Here is a 20,501-nt window from a genome sequence, read left to right on the forward strand (position 1 = left end):
CCCAACAGCTACGGCTAAGGCCCTTCGTGCTTCATTTATGTTAAAATCACTGCTGTCAACAAATTTTAACCCACCCATTTCGCTCGCCCTTGACCTTTTTAACAGCTGCATCAAACCGATTTTATTGTACTGGAGTGAGGTTCTCGGAACAAATGCACAAAGTAGAGACCTTATTTTCCATGGAATAAAAGAATATCAAAATGAAATTACCAGAGTATCAATAGCTAAGACCCTCAATACGATATTGGGACCAGAAAACATCACATCATTAACTCACATCATTGCCTCCCGTATCGTTAAAAAATCAGACCCTTCCCCTACCTGCCCTGTTCTTGTTCGATTTAAGAAATACAGCGACAAGCTGAATATAATTTATCAATCAAACTTGCTGAAGGAAAATAATATAACACTTGAGCAGCCAACAATATCTTACGAAAATCCCGACTTAGAGTTTGTACTCTTGAACTATCGCAAAATTTCACTTGGCGTACCCAAAAGTTCTGTTAACGACGCAGTCAGGGGCGAACTAGGGGTATTCCCACTATATATCGATTCACAGACACAATTGATAAAGTACTGGCTCAGATTACATAATCTGCCGAATGACAGACTTGTAAAAAAAGCATATGATACTTCTGTTGAGCTACAACAAGACTGGGCTGTCCATGTACAAGACATGTTATGTAGACATGGCTTCCAAAATGTTTGGCTTAATCCTGCTGTTAATGCCAACCATTTTGGAGTCATCTTCAAAAATCGTTTGAAAGACACGTTTCTCTCGTGCTGGAGACAAGAAATAAAAAGCATGAACAAACTCAGCACTTATTGCAAAATTAAAAAAACGATTCTGTTTTGAAAGCTATCTTTCATCCATTCAAAGCAAATCTGTTAGAAATAGCATAACGAGACTGAGGATAAGTGCCCACTCTTTACAAATTGAAAAGAGCCGACACTTCAACACACCAGCCAAAGAGAGACTGTGTCCAACTTGTCATAGTGATATTGAAAATGAATATCACTCCATTATGGACTGTCCAACTTATGCCGATGACCGACAAAAGTTGTTACAATCTATTGTATGTACGTCCGACACAATATCCGCACCTACAAGGACATGATACTATCATGCCCTGTTCATATATCCACCTATGTAGGCAAATTTGTATATAACTCTGTGCAAAAACGAGACAATATCATACATTCCTGACACAGCATACTGTTACCAACATATTGTATTCTAGAGCGTTAGCATGTACATTATTCTATAGACTATGTTACTGTTAGTCAAAGACTAGATTAGTTCTCTATATCTGTCAACAATTAGCAATAGTTCAATTCTCATGTATGTTAGTTGCCATACATTGTACCAGCTACAATTGTCGCGCAATAAAGTTCTTCTTCTACTAAATACAACTTCTGCTACTTGGGTGAAGAAGATAATTAACTGATATTATTTATGCAAATAATAGCCTTATCTGCATGATGAAAAAAAATAATTATAATCCATCAGTAGAAAAGGTTGAAATTATTCTGCGAAGGTATGAGGTTGTGGAACTTTAGTTATATATTTGTTTTTACTTTGCATAATGTTTTAATGTGGTAAATGTGAGACTACTGCTGTTTTTAAATGTAAGGACTGAACTCAGCGACTTTCAAACAGCTCTCTGGTCTGTCTCTGAAGATAACAGAAAACCTGCACACCACTTTCAGGAAGTGTGACGTAGGAGCTTAGTCAATGCATACGCTTTAGGTTATAACGTTTAGTTGGAATTTTTTTTTTTGAGATCCCCAAACAGGCTTGTTATTTCCAGTTGATGGTAAGGAACTCCAGACGGCCTTCACATGCACTTCACCATGACGTCATACCCCCGCCATGCTTTGCGCTACGTTCGCCATAGCTAAACAAAATGACTAAAAGGTGCTGGATTGTCGGGACTGCATTATTGCTGTACGTCACAAAGGCGCAAGGTGTTGTAGGGTTTTGTCATGTTTAAGAAATGCATACTTGTCGTTTCGTCACACGTTGATGCCTCGAGGAGAAGTAGTCTGATAATCAACGAGGAAAGTAGACGAGAGGAAACGGACAAATCGACAGATAGAATAACATTGTTGTATGAAAAGGAAATTATGAAATGAAAATATGTGAAAATAGATTTATTCCCTCCATGCTCTACAGTACATCAAATGGGAAAAAAAGCAAGAAGGCCCAGATGTCAATCTCTCAGTATGCTATATCGGTTAGTCTGGTCTCAATATGGTGTGAAACGAACGGTGCGGACAGGTAAACTTTTTTAACCCTTTCATCTTCCCCCATTTGCCTATAGTTGTGTCTCTATGTAAACACGCTGTATCAAATCACCCAGACGCGCATGTCTTACCTAGACTCCAGCCACATACCTATATCCCTGTGCTCCACTGATATTTACAATGGTATGAGAAACTCAGTCTCACTGATAAATTTTTCTAAAATTCTATCTAACTTGAAGGGAGCTTCTATTCTCCCTTATCTTGGACAAAATGAACATTACTAGGACGTGTTGTCACTTTTCATCGATCATCCAACTTAATAAGATTAAAGCGAAATTTTCTGTCCATCGGCTTCAGCGATCTGATTTGTCACTCCAAATTATGTGAATAATGCAATTTAGGCTCAGCTTTACTTCAAGCGCTGGGACTTATCCGTGTCAATATCCCCAAAGGTTTAACATTACTTCTTGTATATGACGTCATTGATGTAGATAACATCATAGTGAGGATTAAGGAGTCATCATTTCCTTCTTGGTGATTCATCACTTAAAACGATCAATTAGACCGCAAATCTTGCTCATCAACGGCCAAAGAGCCGGTTCTTTGACTTTAAGAATAATGGCTTGTAACTAATATCTAGCTCTGTGCTCGGCTTTTGGACAAGTAGGCACCATATCACATCGCTTGTTATCATGTATGTCTAGTTCCTGCCACTGATGATCAAACATAGATGGCGCAGTAACCCATAGATGAAGAAACCGTTAGCTAATGCTTCGTTTCAGAACATCACCGAGTGGAAATGATTTACTAATTTTGATCATTAACTATAATTTTTCATGTACATTCATGCAAATATCTGCCACACCGTCTTGATTTTGTGGATGACATTCTCTGGAGACCCCAAAACTAATGAGCGCGGGAGAAAAAGATAGAGAAAAATCCAGGAAAACAAAATTCTGCTTAACCACAGGACTACAAAGCTGGTATTGTGAATTCACCACAGAACACAGTGTAGCAAGCAAACAAGAAGTCTTTATTTGTGGGAGGTACATGCAGATTGTGTTGTTCATCTTAGCAGAGTCAGCTGAAAAGATCGATGTTTAATATATTGACAAGAACGATTAAAGAAGTACACTATCAGAAGGTATCTGGCTCCAAGGACTGTGGATGATATATGACTGTGATACAAATACTCATAAATGCAGTTTCAACACACATGACATTGAACTCCATATTAAGCATTCGATGGTTCACACTTACAAATCTTGGCGTGAGACCTCTATACCAATGCCTCAACTCCTTTCCCTTGTCTCTCAATGTTGCAAAAAAACTCGAGGGGTATTTGCTCTAAAATCACCTGATTTCAGGTCATACCATCATAAGGGTACAGGCAAAAAATCGGTTCAAAAACTCTATAGTAGTGAAATAGAAAACTTGAAAATTATAGATGCGATGAAATAGTGAATATACATAGATGTAAACTCAAGCAACAAGCTTTGTTGTAAGTAGTCCCGACGCCCGGGGGTCATGGAACGTACAACTGTCTCAAACCGCCGCGCGGTTCGGTATGGTAGTTATTCAGAAATTTTGAACTTAGATTTATGTGACTTCGGGTTAGTATATTGATTTAAAACTCGGAATTCATAAACGGGGAACCCCCTCAAACATAGTTCTTGCAATAAATTTAAGATTTGTGGAACGAGGATCTGTCCATAGTAGATAATTACAAAAAAGGTCGAGCCGGGCGTGTTCTATTCTGGAATCAAAATTATGACATGACCATGTGCAATTTCGGGGTAACTGCATTACGCCCTCGAAATCTATCACATGTCATATACGATCAGAAACTAGAGAGTTTGCTCTTTTTCACGCACTAGATTTCCTGTTGGTTTGAAGTCTACAACTGGATCCAAATAGGGGGAGAAAATACACGAAAATAACCTAATTTCGGGTCGTATTATTGACCAGAAAGTAATAAACCATTGGTTAAGAAATTTATAAGGAGTAGAAAATAAAGCTGAAATAGTGTTATCAACAAATCAAGAAGATACACGGTTCTATACTCCCGCAACAAGCTATTTCGTAAGGGGTGTTGTGCCCGGAGTGATGGAACGGACTACTTTCTCTCGCGGATGGAAAAGAAAACTGCATAGAACTCTCGGCATGGCGTGCCGGCTGCAGCTAACAAGTTTTAATGGGCACTTCATCACGACGCCTCTCTTTGATCACCCAAATCAAACCTGACCCTGAACACTGCGTAGTGTCTTGCGTGTGACCAGGTTGTTCTGTTCTGATTAAATCTAACGATGATGATATGATGTCTATAGTAATAAGAGACTCTCATTTAAAACTGATCTTACGGAATTGTACATATTTACTTCAATAATTTGAAATCTCCTCGGGGTTCCGTCCACTAGCTGATTATTTCTCCAATAAAACTAGACACGGACCTATTTTTTTGCACTCATTACGGTCATTCTCAGTGAAATGTGAAAAAGGTTAGTTAATCAAGGTTTAAAAGTTATCAGCACATTTGTCAGGCACAGCTCCTTTTTTGTTTTCCTGAAAATGTATCCATTAATTATCACCAGAAATGACGTTTTTTTTCATGCATTGTTGTGTGGGCAGGGATAAGATGGCAATACGTTAACGGTTACGGATGTTACAACAGTCCATTTCGGCCTTTTTTCTGCGTAAGGATTTTCAGTTTTTTGCTACATTTAAAAGACAAAAGTACGGACATACGGACATTTAGAAGCTGGACAGCTTTTTTCCACCAGGTCAAGGTAATAGCGCAAACGGTAAAGGTAGACTAATGGCCTTCTTGAGGCCGCAGGGGCAGTGGGGTTTTATCCTCTACAAAGTACAAGGCACGGTATTAGAAGGTGGAGCCGCACCTCCTCCTTACACCACCTTTTACCTCCCCAGCAGAAGTCAGGTACCCGATTTTACACCGGGGTGGAGTGAGAAAAGTCGTGTACAGTGTAATTCCCAAGAGACTACACCGGTGGCATGTCAGTTGATTCTAGCTATAAACTTCTAGCTTCTGGGCCAAACATCCTTACTGTCTCGCCAAAACGACGTGGCAAATATGTGTGTTACATTATTATTGAAATAATGCTCAACGAGCTGGCTTACAAATAAAGCAAACACAGTTTTTTTTCGGAAGGGGGGGGTCTTTAAAAAAGCTAGATGATTTGTAAAACTTTCTTTTTGGGGGGGCTAGTATAAAATGTACTTGGAGTACAACTGAATTGATGTGTTTTAGGCTAATTTCTGAGCCGCTTTTAGGGGGAGGAATTATACCAATGGCTATCATTTTTCTCTAAGATTTCACTCAATACTAATGTTGTGGCGATTTTTTCCTAAAACATAAACAATGTCGTGGGAAGTAAAGGAAGCTTGCTTGGTGTCAGTGATTTGAATCTTATTCGGTCGTGGCGACAGTATTTGATATTCATTCATCAATAAGAACGGACAATAAACCACTGGCAGGACCTTACCAGATGACCTGATTCTGACAGATAGAGCAGCTGATATTGAGGGAAAATGGTGTAATAAGGCTAATTCAAATTCATATCAGCGGGATGCAGACGACAACGATACATCAGCGATCATGGCAAGGGTGATCATAAAGATGATAAAACGCTGAACGTCCCTGATTTGCTGATAGTCTAGTACGACTGATGGTTTTCTTCCAACTAAATTGCGGTAGGGTTTTTCAGCATAATTCTGTATTAGCATCAATTGTTACTTGCCGCTACAATAAGGTGTGGCTCTGGCTTCTTCACTTCATGATCAGCTTAGACATCAATATGAACATTGGAAGATAAACAAACATCAGAATATGTACAAATACACAAACATCACAAGGCTTGCAGATTCAAGATTAGCTTTACAAAATGAACTAGAGTTTCGTGAACCCGTACCGTCGCCAAAACCTTTTCTACCAACGCATCATGAACGTTTCTAATTGATTATGCAAATAATGTCTTATTTGCATGGATGATACCAGCCGATCATCAACTCTACCCAATACCAAGTCGTTCAATGTCTTACCTTAGTACAGAAACTTATTGTTGCATTTCCTCATAAATTATAATAATGAGACCCTAATTTGCTTGGTTAATGGCTGATCATTTTCACTTTCACATTGGTAGCTATGTGCTACCGTATATAAGATAAAATTCCAATCATTCATCACAGTCTAATTATATTAATCCTAATGATCTCTAAATACCTTCTCTACGGAGGGAAGGAGAAACACATGGAGGCCACAGTTGTGGTTCAAAGACGTACTGGGAGGACTTTGCCAATGACCGACCCAGCTAGAGGTTCACACTGTCCTGACAGCTAAATCAGGAAAAGCTTAACTGATGCACTTTGTAGAAGAGTAGTGAATCCGGAGAAAAGAACTGGACAACAGACCTGAGTCAGCTTACAGATTCGCCCTATGTAGCAGAGACTGTCGTTCTCGTATAGGACTGTTTACCATAGCCGAAGCTGTAGGGCTGATATAAATCTGGATTTTACCATGGTCAAAATTGACTGAAGGAGGCCATACATATATCAATGATGTAAATGAGGTGTTCATTTGAATTAACATTCTTTGTCTGTTACATGTTTTGTAGTCCTTTTATGGAATGGAGGGGCTTTATAAACTCTTCTCATTGATTATTGCAAAATGAGCATTATGTCGATCATCACACAGGCCATAGGTCATTGAGATACATCAACCTTTTCATGAGTTATCATCTTTTAAAGTCTCCAACAAAGGCGTCCCTGCAGTTCTAAAAATACCGCTGGGAGAGCAAAACTACGGCACATTCTGTCCGAAGAGCTTTCTATTTTTATACAACATTACAATAGCATGTCCGGAACATGAGATATCAAAAGCGTTGCAGAACCTTAGAAAGTCACTAGGAGGACCACTATCAAACTTTACCTTCGTTTTCCAAACACCTTTACCCACTTACCAAAGTGATACAGAGACTGGCGATGCGATTTGTAATAATGTGGTTAAACGAAAGTCATTTGGTTTAAAGGAATTTGCTAATTCAAACAAACCGTTTGCCATTGTGTCTCGAAAACGAAGATTCCAAGTCTGTTTTCTTAGATAGTGTTATCAATTATGATGTACGACGCTATCATATTGAGGAGATCAAATATATTTCAGCACAAATTCGACATAAGGCCACAGCAAGTAAATTTTATGGATGAAATCAACGCGCTCATTAATTTTCGCCTGATTTCGGAATAAAAAACAAGAAATTTCATTGCCCTCCGATAATATGTCCGACAAAAGGCTTTCTGTGTTGTGTAATTGTTTGATATGATCCAGCAAACTTCAGGCTGGCATGTGTTGACCCCTGGTGTTCCATATGAATACCAAGTTGAATATAGTTGCTGCCCAGGTGTTCCATTGCATATGAATGCCCATGATGGTATGACAAGGTGTTTTCTGTATTTGTTCTAGTTAATTGAGCTACATACACATCTTCAAGGACAGTTTAATATTAACAGTCTAATACCCAGTGTGGTTCCTGCCCATGATGGTATAACTGTTTTCTGCATTTCTTCTAGCGAGGACATTATATAATGTCCTTTGTTCTAGTTAATTGAGCTGCTTACACAAGGTGTTTCATTGCATATGAAATATCCAGCGAAGTTGCTTAAGATGATATCAAATAGGTTTTATATTATATTGAAACCTCATTGGTTGAATACAGGAATAAAAGACCTGTTGGTCGTGATATCATATTTTGTCGCCTCAATTCTTGATTAACAAGATTTATGATCTCAAAATTTGAGAATATAGGAATCTTGTTTTTTTGCCCGCCTTTTTTTTTCGCCCCATCTCATAAGTTTTAAAGTCTACGGAGGATGTCATCCATAAAATTTACATGCTGTGGCCTGAGACACAAAAACACATAGACTGTTTGCAAATTGTTGTATGTTTTTTTAAAAACATTATAGCATCTAAGCACATGTACACAATAAAAACATATTAAAATATGTTTTTATTGTGTACATGTGCTTAGATGCTATAATGTTCTTCCAAGTCGACAAAATCATATTCTTCTAATGCTTGCAGCCTCAGAAACTGATTCGCTGAGGTTGATAGATTTATCTCTCCGAGATTTTTCAGCTATATAATGATGTTTTTATGATTATAAAATGGTAAGGGATTTTATTTGTCTTTCTTTTTACTGTCCTTATTGTGCAATAGCCTCGTGTAGTCGAGCAACACCTCTCGTTCATTTTGGTTTTATAGTAATAAATCGATCAACCTGATGACAGCATAATGCACAAATTCCCTTAGTGACATATGGCAGAAAATCAATATGGCGTCTTTAGGAGCAATGTCAAGACGATGGTATTTTTCCCGCTTAATGAATAAAGCACAGGGTCAATGACTGTTTCACATCTAGGCAGAACATCACATAAGACAAAATGAATTAAGAAACTTAAATTTTATTTGATAAACCATGTTAAGCGTCAGACGTTTCAGATAGCATCCACCATCTTCCATTAGTGATTGAGTATGAGGAAGCTGTGAGCTTAAAATCCGAGGTTATCATAGATATGTATGTACGCATCACCGCACAATGTATCATCGGACTGTCTTCAAAGTAATTCCTAAAATTGAAAATCATTAAATACTTAAATATTCAATACATGTTGTAAGTAACCCTACAGCATATACGTACATTGCTAAGAAAAAGGCTGACCGACATATACATTCAAAGTCTTCTTTATAAATCATCTATCGATGACAGTAAATTAAGACAGAATACTCAATGCCAGATTTTGACCAACGTTCAGCTGTGTGTAAGATATGAATAAGCACACCCCCACTAGAAATAGAAAAGCGTAGATATAAAAAGCTGCCTGCTCACGAGAGAATATGTATTAACTAAGTTTTGTACAATGAACGCCGTGGAAAACGAAATACATTTTATTTGCCAATGCCCTCCAGAGCGGGGAGTTTTTTTCCAATAGATAATAATTTTAGGAAGTAGAAATGAAAAATTATTACAGTATATGATAAAGTACCCACTAGTCCCGTGCGCATCAAAACGCAATCAGTATTCTACTAAATTCCCCAGATGACCCTCTATTTTCTAATTTATTGAATTAAACAACCTCAGCCTATGGCTGAATACAATGTGCCTCACAAAGCCTGACAAAAGTTAGATTACAAAAAGAATTTCAGGGGCGATAAGAAAATCTTGTCTTGTTATGAGTTCTTCGATATCTTATTAACGACCTGCCTTCTTATTGTGCTTATCACCCCTAATATTAATATATGCCAAAAATAAGTGTGTACTAAAGGGAATACATGGCTAGGGTCTGCACGGGTTTAGTGAGTATCATTATACTGTTTCACAAAACACACCTTGTGTGGTTCACCACAAGCGGAATTCTGTAAAAAGTATTGAGCGATAACCTGACATAAAAGGTACCATATTGATATTTAAGTCTGCCAAGTTAATGTTAACCACATTGACTTCAAAATGACGTCATAGAATGACGTCAGATGTATTCAGCTAACCCGTGAGATCCGACATCTTGGATAGGCATTTTTTTTAATTTTTGAAGATACATCTTTTGCAACTTGTAACACCAAAACACAACGAAAATAGACTAGAAATGTTGATTGGAATGTTATTGTAAAAACATACCAGATAATGACGAATTGGACGCGAAAAAAGCCTGTTTAGACCTTAACTAATGATATTTGCCACCATCTTGGATTTTGACCGATGACGTCATCAAATAAGCATAATTTAGGAATATTAAATCATAAATGTTACATTTGATTATATATGATGCTAATGATGTAGGGAAACAACTGTGGATGACCAAGAAAACCTTGAAACCTCATTGTTTAAGCTGGATATTAGTGAAGTTTGTCAAATATGCCTGTCAGAAACCCGTTGCCATGGCAACACAAAAAAAGCCAAACTTATGCTATCATTCTAAAATTGTTGCCAACAAAATTATAGGGTAAGGCGCCAAGTTTGGTTGTCCTAGCACACATCGTTGGGCAGTTATACCACGTCAAAGTAGGCGCGGGCACTTTAGCCCCCCTCCCCGTGAACACAAATTGAATGCTGAGTCATCACACCAAAACAGCTAAAACAGGTCAGACCTATAGTGATATTCAATAAACACTTTATAAGTCCTTTAGATGTCATGTTGACCTCTCATTGTGTTGGAATTATCGTCTCAAGTTGTATGTGCACATCTGCTTTTTAAAACCTATTCACGCAATCGGGTCGATGGTAATGGACATGTTGACAATCTTTTTGAGTCAGAATGATAAAAGCTTGTATTGAAATTGCATAGCCGAAACCCTGACAGAAATGGGTCGGGTTTGAGTCACCTAACCAGTTGCTGAAAGGTTCCATTGTTACATGGCTGAAGATGTCCGCTATGGCCAGTGTGTCATCTTCCCGGGTCGGAGATGTCCAATAGGTCGATACAAGGAAGCCTACAGTGGTGTCAACTGAGAACTTCCCACTTCCATCCCGAATCGGCCCCGTCGTCTATTACCCGACTAAACACAATAACAACAGAACAGACTATATGACCTAGGTTCAAAATGAAATCATAGAGGCATCGTAAAGGCACATTATCATTTTGACAATAAAATGTGGCGTGCCCCCACCAGCTAGCTGGTAACACAAAACTATGACAAATAGCCAGGCGTTCAACAGACATTTGTATGATGAACAGTTGAAGAAGTTGAAGATGTTTTTTATTTATTTTCTAATTCAATCGGTGCAGCTACAACAATGACGTTCAACGACCCCTTTGTCTGTCAACTTAAATCAATCGAGACACAGCCCCTCAAATTGAATTATATCATAATCATCATCCTCATCATCATCCACTGGTTTCTGAATCTGCAGTCGAGGAAACGTACGTCCTGAATTGAATTGTTTATTCAGTACAATATGGAGGTAAATTTCTCGAATAACACTACAAAATATCATTCTTGTTTTTTCTTTGGTGAAGAAAAGTTATCTACCAGAAAGAAAATTATTCTGTGTGATAGAATAAGAAAAGATAAGAAAAAGTCAGTGAAAGTATGTTTCTCTGACCATTTTTTTTCTCTCACACATATTTAACTTAAAACTTCTAGATAAATTTTCTTGTTGTTATAACTCTTCTGTGGTACAAAATTTATATATAAGATATAAATTCAGAGAAAAATTAACGTCCTTACTGACTTTTTCTATCCCCAAGAATGAGTTTCTTGCACTAAGAGTGAGGTTCTTTTACTCGGAATACCTTTCTGCCCTCAAGAATGAAATTCTTACACCTAGAATGGGTTTCTTGCACTAAGAGTGAGGTTCTTGTACTTGGAATACCTTTCTGTCCTTAATAATGAATTTCTTACACCTAGAATAAGTTTCTCTGTACTCAAACAAATAAATGACTGTGCTTCTAAAACTGTCAGTGCTGCAGTGTTGCAGCTGTCCTTCTTATAATCGATGACTTGTAATTGTTGAAAGATTTTCCAAACTTGAAAAGGTGGCATCTTTTTTTGGTCCAACAGGTTTCTAAGCCTAAAAAAATACACAGAGACTATGACTGCATGATTGTCATTTTCCTATATCGCCCCCCCCCTTATACATGCATGGGGAGGGGGGCTTATGTATCAACATCACTAAATAAAAGTTTGCATTGCTTGAAAATGTTATACTTTCACTCTTTAGTATCTTGTAGATATTACTGCACTAAACGTACATGCTCTGCAATTACTGGTTGGCTGTATCATGCAACCACAAACACAAAACCAAGAGTATCTACTTGGGAAATGGACAGGCTCTAAGAAATAACATACCTGAAGCATATCTGCTGCTTGGTATTGGCCTGAGGTACCATTTCAAAACTTAGAACAAGTCAGCCACATTGTGTACTGAGTCCCACATGATACCAAAACGTGTCATAACGAAACTAGCCACATTTTATGTTATGTTATTGTAAGATCTAAGCGCACAATAGGCAAATGCGGCTGGAGCCAAAACCCCACCGTCCAAATTCAAACAGTCAGTACAGCAAAGGATGATGGGACTCATGGGAGTATGAAATTTCCCATCATCCTTAGAAAAATTTTCTTTCTTATTACAAGAAAAACAAGAATCATCTTTCTTAAACTTTACAATGTTTATAAAATAAATGAAGTCATGCTTATTCGAACCTACTTTCCATCTTTAGCAGGAATCATCGAAATTCATGTATGGCAAGAATAAAAATCTTAAGAGTAGATTCTGTAAGATACTCCAGTTCACAAAACAAAAAGCATATATTGTGTGAAAATTAAGGAAGACAGATTGACTAAATATCATACTAGAAATACTCTCTTCACCTAAGAGAAATAAGAATAAAACTCTTAATGTAAGAATGTAAGTTTTAACTTTTAAAGATTTTGCGTAAGGTTTTTTCATTTTTCTTGAAATTCTTTATGGAAGAAAATCATTCTCTCCCACCGAGCTGGGCAACCTGATATTTCGACATTTCTGCATGACCAATTCTAACTTAATAAACATATCCGGTGAGTCAATATTTTGCGTTGGAAAACAGTTAAATTTCTCATTATGCCTAATGATATTCACATTTGTCTGACTTAGAAATGTTACAAGGATAAAATCACAATCCTTTAACACTCCAAAACAGGACCTTATCGTCAACGTCTTGAGTTACACCGTTCAGCGACCAATTGAATTTCTATGACCTCTGACTTTATGCATTAGATATCATCCATGATATAAAAGTACGATTTGAAAGATAACATAATAGAAAAAGATACAGTTCCTTTTCACTAAATTCATCTGAAATGAGAGTTTTGGTCGCTCAATTGCAGGTTATAATGGTGGAAACATAGTGTTGTTGCTAATGTACAGCGAAGTGTATCTCATTATCGAAGGTATTTCGGTGGTTGCAGTTCTATTCCCTGCACAGCTTTACTTCGACGACTCTGATGCTTTACGGAGAGACAGCTCTGCATATGTAAACCCGCCCTACAGGGAACAGTACTGCATCATTACATCACCTCGTATTTAAATCGCTCAATGCCATGCGGTGTCCCCAGGTGATATTCAATGATCATTGTACAGCTGGATACATTTTAAAAGTATAAACCACATAGGTTTTGTGGACTAGTGGATAATATAATAAGCACATAAGGATAGGGCGTGGTAGTAGAGATGCATCACATGTAATAAAGAAAATAGAGATTGTCAACAGAGAAAACAGCAGGTCTCTCAGTGTACACGAGGTTACATGGAGAAAACAGTGATAAACGTTGAAGTTGAAGGATGTGATTGCGCAGAGCTGATCTTCAGACGTATCTAGATGCGATAAGAGGGTGCGTTGTCCATGTGGAGCTGTGTGGGAGGAGTGTTGTTGATGTGCTGTACCCACGTGTGGGATTCCAGCCACATTCCCTCCGCACCGCGGGGAGCGGGCGCATGTGGTGAAGTATGGAGAAGTGCGCCGAGGCTGACATGTCTGGTCTGTGGAGAACGCCGATGTTATGAGAATTGTACGTACGGCGTCTCATGGGAAACCTTACTAATGGCTTCATCTGTGTAAAAGCCGCCTGACGGGAATCCTAAGTTGAACAGTGTCTGAGTCGAGACGAGCACTTGGGAAAGTCTAGCTCAGCAAAACACCAGTAGAAATGTTAGAAACAGTAGGATAGTCGTTCCTACAGTTTCGTCGGCGCAGCTTTACCACCCATGCACATATGGCCTCAAGGGGAATTCAAAGTGTCTCTGACAAAAGCCCGACCCTGTGTATCCCTCATTGGACAATTTTGTAAATCAACCAATGATGATAATTAGTGCTAACTTTTCGAATGCTTGGCATCGTCAAACTTTTAGCGTCGTCTATTCGATTTTTTCTTTTCTCAATATTGATAGCAGACGTTGTGACCATTAACATTACATTACCTGATATTGTCGGGTCATTGTGCTTTAAACGCACCATATGACATCATCCCCAACCCAACCTTCTCTTCCAAACCACTGTGGATATTACTCTCTATTACTCTAAAGGTAAGTCTGTACAATGAGCCGCCCAGCAACCAGCATATTCACCAGCTCACAGCAGACATCCATCGTATACTGAACTTCCGCCCACACGGTCTACTGATGAACCCATCCGAGACATTTAGTTTACGAACTACAGCAGATATCATGGGCTGCGACGTGGAGCAGTAGTACCTCCGCGCCACTGACCAATTGTACAAGGAATGGAACTATCAGACTGGCACAACATTACTTTCTACAACTTTTCATTGCTTTGCCGTTTATCTATAAGACCCTAACATTCCCAAACCTCACAATCGAGATTTTCTTTATCCTTGACTCTCATACACCAATGAATAAAAAAGCTGATATTTCATTGACGGTTTAATAGTGGTTTATTTCATTAACTTTCCAAGCTGTACAAAAGGACATGGGTCAAAAACCATGAATGTGCTTTAAACCTAATGAGACCGTACAAATAATAAAAAGTGAAGTGCTATAATCATGACTTAGTGGTAGAAAAGAACACATGTTTGGATTGATCGCGGGGAACATACGGTGGGATACATCGCTAAACGAGACATCGATGGAGGTAAATTTCAAGTAGATAAGATGAACAATAATCGACACAAAAGTCTTTAAATAGATTAAATGTTATAGGAAATAGGAAATTAGGAAGTTGAATTAACAGTCCTATTCCTAGCATTGGTGACAATCAGCATGTTCAAGAGATGAAATTAACCTAGATCATACGTGGAATGATCAGGTTGAACTGACTACCTAATTTGCCAGTCATCATCATCATCATCATCATCCACTGCTTGCTGCATCTACAGTGGTGGAATCATCCCGCAGCTGCATTCAGTATTCCTGTATCCTCCTCCGCTGTGTCTTGAGTCACGTAAGCTCTCTTAGCTGTAAGGGTTTCTCTTGTTTTGTAGAGGGACCTCGTCTCTGTGTTTGAAGTGAGGTCTGCCTTCAGTATGCTGAAAATATTTACACAATAACTTCCTTTACGGTCCTTGTACTGGAGCGTAATACTGAAAAATCCAAGGGTTCTTGGCAGATCTGTCTTGTAGCATTCTAAGGATGTGTTCAAACATAGAACATCTGAGTCGCTCGACTTTTGCAGATATGAATTATGTGTTTTAGATTCTGCATAAGGTGCTTACAGTAGAATTTGAAACTACTAACAACAAATATCGACAACTTATGTAAAAGTCAAAAGTAGAGCGGGAGAAAAAAACAGTCACGTAACGCAAATACACACAGACACACACTAAAGGAACTAAAACAGAAAAAAAAACATAGAAGAAACCACTGACAGAGCTTGCATAGCAAAGCCAATGATTTTAGAATGTAAACATTTGTCCGGAAATGGATTTGAAAAGTAATGGGACGAAAAAAATGTGATGTGGTCACTGACATTCTGCATGCAACCACGTACACCACTTACCCCACATCGGTTACGTGAAATATCAAAACCGCACAGAAAATGGTAAAACTCTAAGTATAAGGTTCTGGAATGGATGGTCTAATTGATAAAAAGAGAGGTGTAGAACGACCGTCGCAATAAGATATTATGTGATTGAGATGAGAAAATAGCACAATTAACCCTATCCAACTTTGACGTGGTATAACTGCCGTGATAGGACTACCAGAGATTGTGACTTTTCTTAGAATTTTGTTGGCAACAGTTTATATTAATAGAATGAGGTTTTTGTGTTGCCATGGCAACGGGTTTCTGACGGGCATATTTTACAAAATTCACCAATATTCAGTGTAAAAAAAAGAGAGATTTCAAGGTTTTCTTGTTCACTTGTTTTCCTACATTATTAATATCATATATAATTTGATATAACTTTCATGATTTAATATTCATTATGCTAATTCGACGACGTCTTCGGTCAAAATCCAAGATGGCGGCCAATATCATTAGTTAAGGTATAAACAGGCTTTTTCCGCTCCAAATTCGGCTTTACATGGTATCTTTTAACAAAAAACGTTCAAATTAATGTTTCTAGTCTATTTCCATGGTGTTTTGATGTTACAAGTTGCGTTTTTAAGTACACCCCCCCCCCGTCCAAGGGATCCCAAAAAAGCCAGGTCTAGATAGGGTTAAACTCGACATGGGCATTAGCCATGAATAAATTAAACTATAATAATGCAACATTCATGCTTTTGAAAAAATGAATAATGTTATTTCAGTTCATAATCTGCTAATATTCGGTAAAGTCTGATCACCTATAAGACAGATTAGCAGTGTAGAAAGAAGAAATCTGTGGAAATCTCTCGAAAGTGAGAAAAATCAACATTTCCAGGAGCTCATACCTTCGCCAAGTAACTTTGTCTTATTGCAATGCAAACCAAGCCATAATTTGCATCATCCATGTTAAATCATTTTTACCAGGGTTACATGTTTCATTTGCATCAAATCCTTATCAATTTTCTTCCATTAAGGTATAGTAGCATTTCCTCATTGATAACGCAAATAGCATCATCATTTGTAACCAATTAATTGTGCAAAGGCTCCATTGATATACCAAAGAGGGATAGAATTAAATAGCAGTTAAACCAGATAAAAAAATTTACCACTGCCACTTTTTTGGGCCCGGAGTTCAGGCCTGGGTCAGGATAACAGCTGTTATCCTAGCCTATTCTAAGGAGGAGCGTCAGACTATACTGAATTGTACTTTACAACAGGTGCCACAGTGGTATGATAATTTCCATGTCATTTTTAAATCAGTTTTGTGATAATTTACATACTTATTTTTTTGTAAAAGTTTGACGTCATTGTATCAAACAAAAGCTAACGCTTCCTAACTTTCCATTAACCAGGGAAAATAGCAAAAGATCACCCAGAGTATATGCTAGACCTTTGATATTAGAAAATTTGTGGCCTTACTTCAGGAGGGGCAGTTGAAACATAACTGTTCCTGTAACTACGTACGTCGCAACAATACAGCCCGATGGCGGGTACAGAAAGACCAACGTGAGTACAAGCCTAATTATAAAATGTAACGTTAGATAAAGAAAAGTTATATCGGACTGATGAACTCAAAGTTCGTATATAGTTATCCCGTTCAACTCTTCCTGACTGACGGTTATCAGTGTCATCAATACCCAACCATCCCGGAAGTGACTTGTCGCAGTAAAGCGATTGGCGCTGGTAATCCCATTACGCATCGCGCCACTATAATGTGATCACACGTGATTGTGTCTGAGGGGTCGGATTAGTTGGAAAGGAGGTCAATTGGCTCATTTTCCTCTGCTGCTGCCTTATCAAATCATGGTTCTTTACTGAGAACCATGATCACAGTCACATTCATCATGTTTTTGATGGCTTACTTTATGTTACCCTCCTAATATCAGATTCTGTGTTATGCGCAGTATCGTGTTATCATTATATGGATGCACAATCCAGTAGGTGTGTTCATAAATCACAAAACATATGATAAATAAAACAGAAGTCTTTTTTCATACACCTGGCAGCTCAAACTGGTAGCATGTGTAAGCACTGAAGTCAGCACTCATGGTAGCTGATATTTATTTGAAACATCGGAATATGTGAATGTCATAATGCGCTTGTTCTCATTGGAATGTACAAATTGCTGTCGCCAGCCTTTACGACTTGATATGAGCCAAATCACGGAAACCATCGATGCTTTCTTCATTCTCCCACAACACGTATCATGTTTCACGAAAAAAGCACCACAAAATTACTTATAGATTTTGACTTAGAAGAAGTTATGGCCATGGGTGGCCTAAATAGTCATAAAAAACGGCTGTCGCCTGCGGAGACAAGCAAAATTTACTTAAAAAAAAAAAAAAATCAGTTCAGAGAATGACCGGTTAATTGTCGAATCCAGCTACCATGTACCAAGCAAGGCCCTACGACACATCACGTCAGATCAATCCTGTCACTGTTCTTGCACGCTGTGCAAGGTGGTTTATGTCTGTTGCTCAAAACGGTAGGTTCCGTTACCGTTTGAAGTAAGACCGTTTGAAGTAAAACATTCCTGACGATATGCCACAGATAAGGTGCCAAACGGTCGTTTTTATGACGACTTAAAGCTTTTCTGGCTTTTAAAAGAAACCAATAAGAAGTGTTTGCTATCAGTTGTGAACCACCTCCCTGAATAAAAGACATTACAGTAATGAATGTAATTTCCGTTGCCTTTGTTTTATGCTCTGTGTTGTTAACTAGGCCTGGTGTAGGAACACTGCCCATTTTCTAAACGCCCGTACATACACCCTTTTACTAATAAAAGATGAAACGCAAAAATGGACATCCCTTTGAAGGGAAAGCCAAAGTTTACTGTTGTAAGTTCCGTTACCGGTAACGGAAATTACACCTGTTCCTGATAATACATAACCTGGCGCAGAAGTTTTGTAGTTGTGCACCATAATACAAAAGCGTTGGAGCTTTTGTATTATGGTTTGTATGTTATTCTCACTGACGTGTGATATAGTTCATCTGCCCGTGACAAACAATGGAGAAATGTGGTAGATAACTTCTTAAGAGGGAAGAATACGAAACAAATGGGCGGACATTTCTGCCCCAGACTGTAATTTATGTTGACCGTAACTACATGATAAGTTCACATGATGCAGATAACAACCTTTGATTTACTTTAAACAAGTAAAGTCTGCCTATCCTCATGTCCCAAGAAATCAGAAGTCGATCAATTACAACCTGGCGACTTACGTCTAGTGAACACGCCTTTTGGCGACAGTTGTAACTTCCGTTAGCATTTTTCCGCGATTCCAGCCCTCCGTTCGAAATGCTTTACTGCTCCTAATATATAAGCGGTATTAGTGCGCAACATTGAATATGTTATAAATGCTGTATGAGGTAAATTATTCGAATCAACGGAGGATGGAACGTTTTGCAAGAACTATCAGATTTCGTCTCTGGTAAATCGCTCAAACAAGTCGAAATGCAAAAACAATTCCAGACATTCTTATTCCTGAATGAAACAGTAATATAATCGTCAACATGGCACTAAATTTGACAGAAGTTTTACCAGACAAACTGACTCCTAAACTATAGTTTTTGAAGGCGATGTGACGACATGAAAGCTCCAAATTTGAAATATCTAATCAACTGATGTTCAACATTTTTTCCGCAAAAATATGGGTAAACTCAAAGGACATCTAATCAAAGCTCAAAAATTTAAGGGAACTTCTTGTGATAAATTAGCTGTAATATTTTGGCGATCATAATCGGAGATGTTTAGCTAAAAAATTGAGGCAGGTTTGCTTGGAAAATGAGCTGATCAATATTTCGAACCTAAAAATCGCTATTTTGCACATTTCATTGAGAATTAGCGAATGATAGTACCCACACTTGTCGTAAGAAGAAATGAAATAAAATCAAACAATACACACCAACGGATTTGTTGCAGTTTTGACGATTACAATAAATAACCTGCACCACACTGCTGAACCGTTGAACTGTTCAAGCACTGTGAACATCAACGATATAAATGGTTCATTCTTATTCTATCACCCTGTGCAACCATCCATATCCGGGAAGGATACAGCCGGGGACAATTTAATAGAACATTCTGCAAGATAAACCATCAGCGATGGACGGGAATGGTGATCAAATTATTAAAATCTCAGAAACTCCGTGATTATATTTACGCCTTAGCCTTCACGGACTGGAAAGATAACGTTGGGATAAATACAATAAAAATTGCCAAAAACCGATAAAGCAATTTTCTTTTCTGATCCCAGACACGGCGGCTACTTACTAAATGTAATTATGATTACGCTGGCGTGAAGTCCAGTAGTGTCCCGATCACCGTGAGTGAATTGATGCAGATGTTACCCATGTATTGAAACGTATGTTAGTAACGCTATTCGAACAAACAACATTCATATACGTATACGTAGAACATAGCCACACATGCAGTACAACAGTCAGCTTAAGGTAATCATGACATACGGATGGCTCGATTTGCAACATTTTTTTCTTTTTAAATTTTTTGGATATAAGGCCCCCTTCCCCATTGAGATTTTATCGTAAAGATTCAAACTGGTTCTGGCAATCCCGCTGCCCAGATACGAGCTGAAAGAGCTCATGCAGTCTGCCCTCTGACAAACCTTCAGTCACTAAATAACTTCAGAAACGATTGGTGAATGAACTTATAATTTTGTTATGCAGCATCACAGAACCACCCTCCCCACTCCGTTATGAATAAG

Source organism: Branchiostoma lanceolatum, chromosome 17, assembly GCF_035083965.1.
Source record: "Branchiostoma lanceolatum isolate klBraLanc5 chromosome 17, klBraLanc5.hap2, whole genome shotgun sequence".
Taxonomy (NCBI): domain Eukaryota; kingdom Metazoa; phylum Chordata; class Leptocardii; order Amphioxiformes; family Branchiostomatidae; genus Branchiostoma; species Branchiostoma lanceolatum.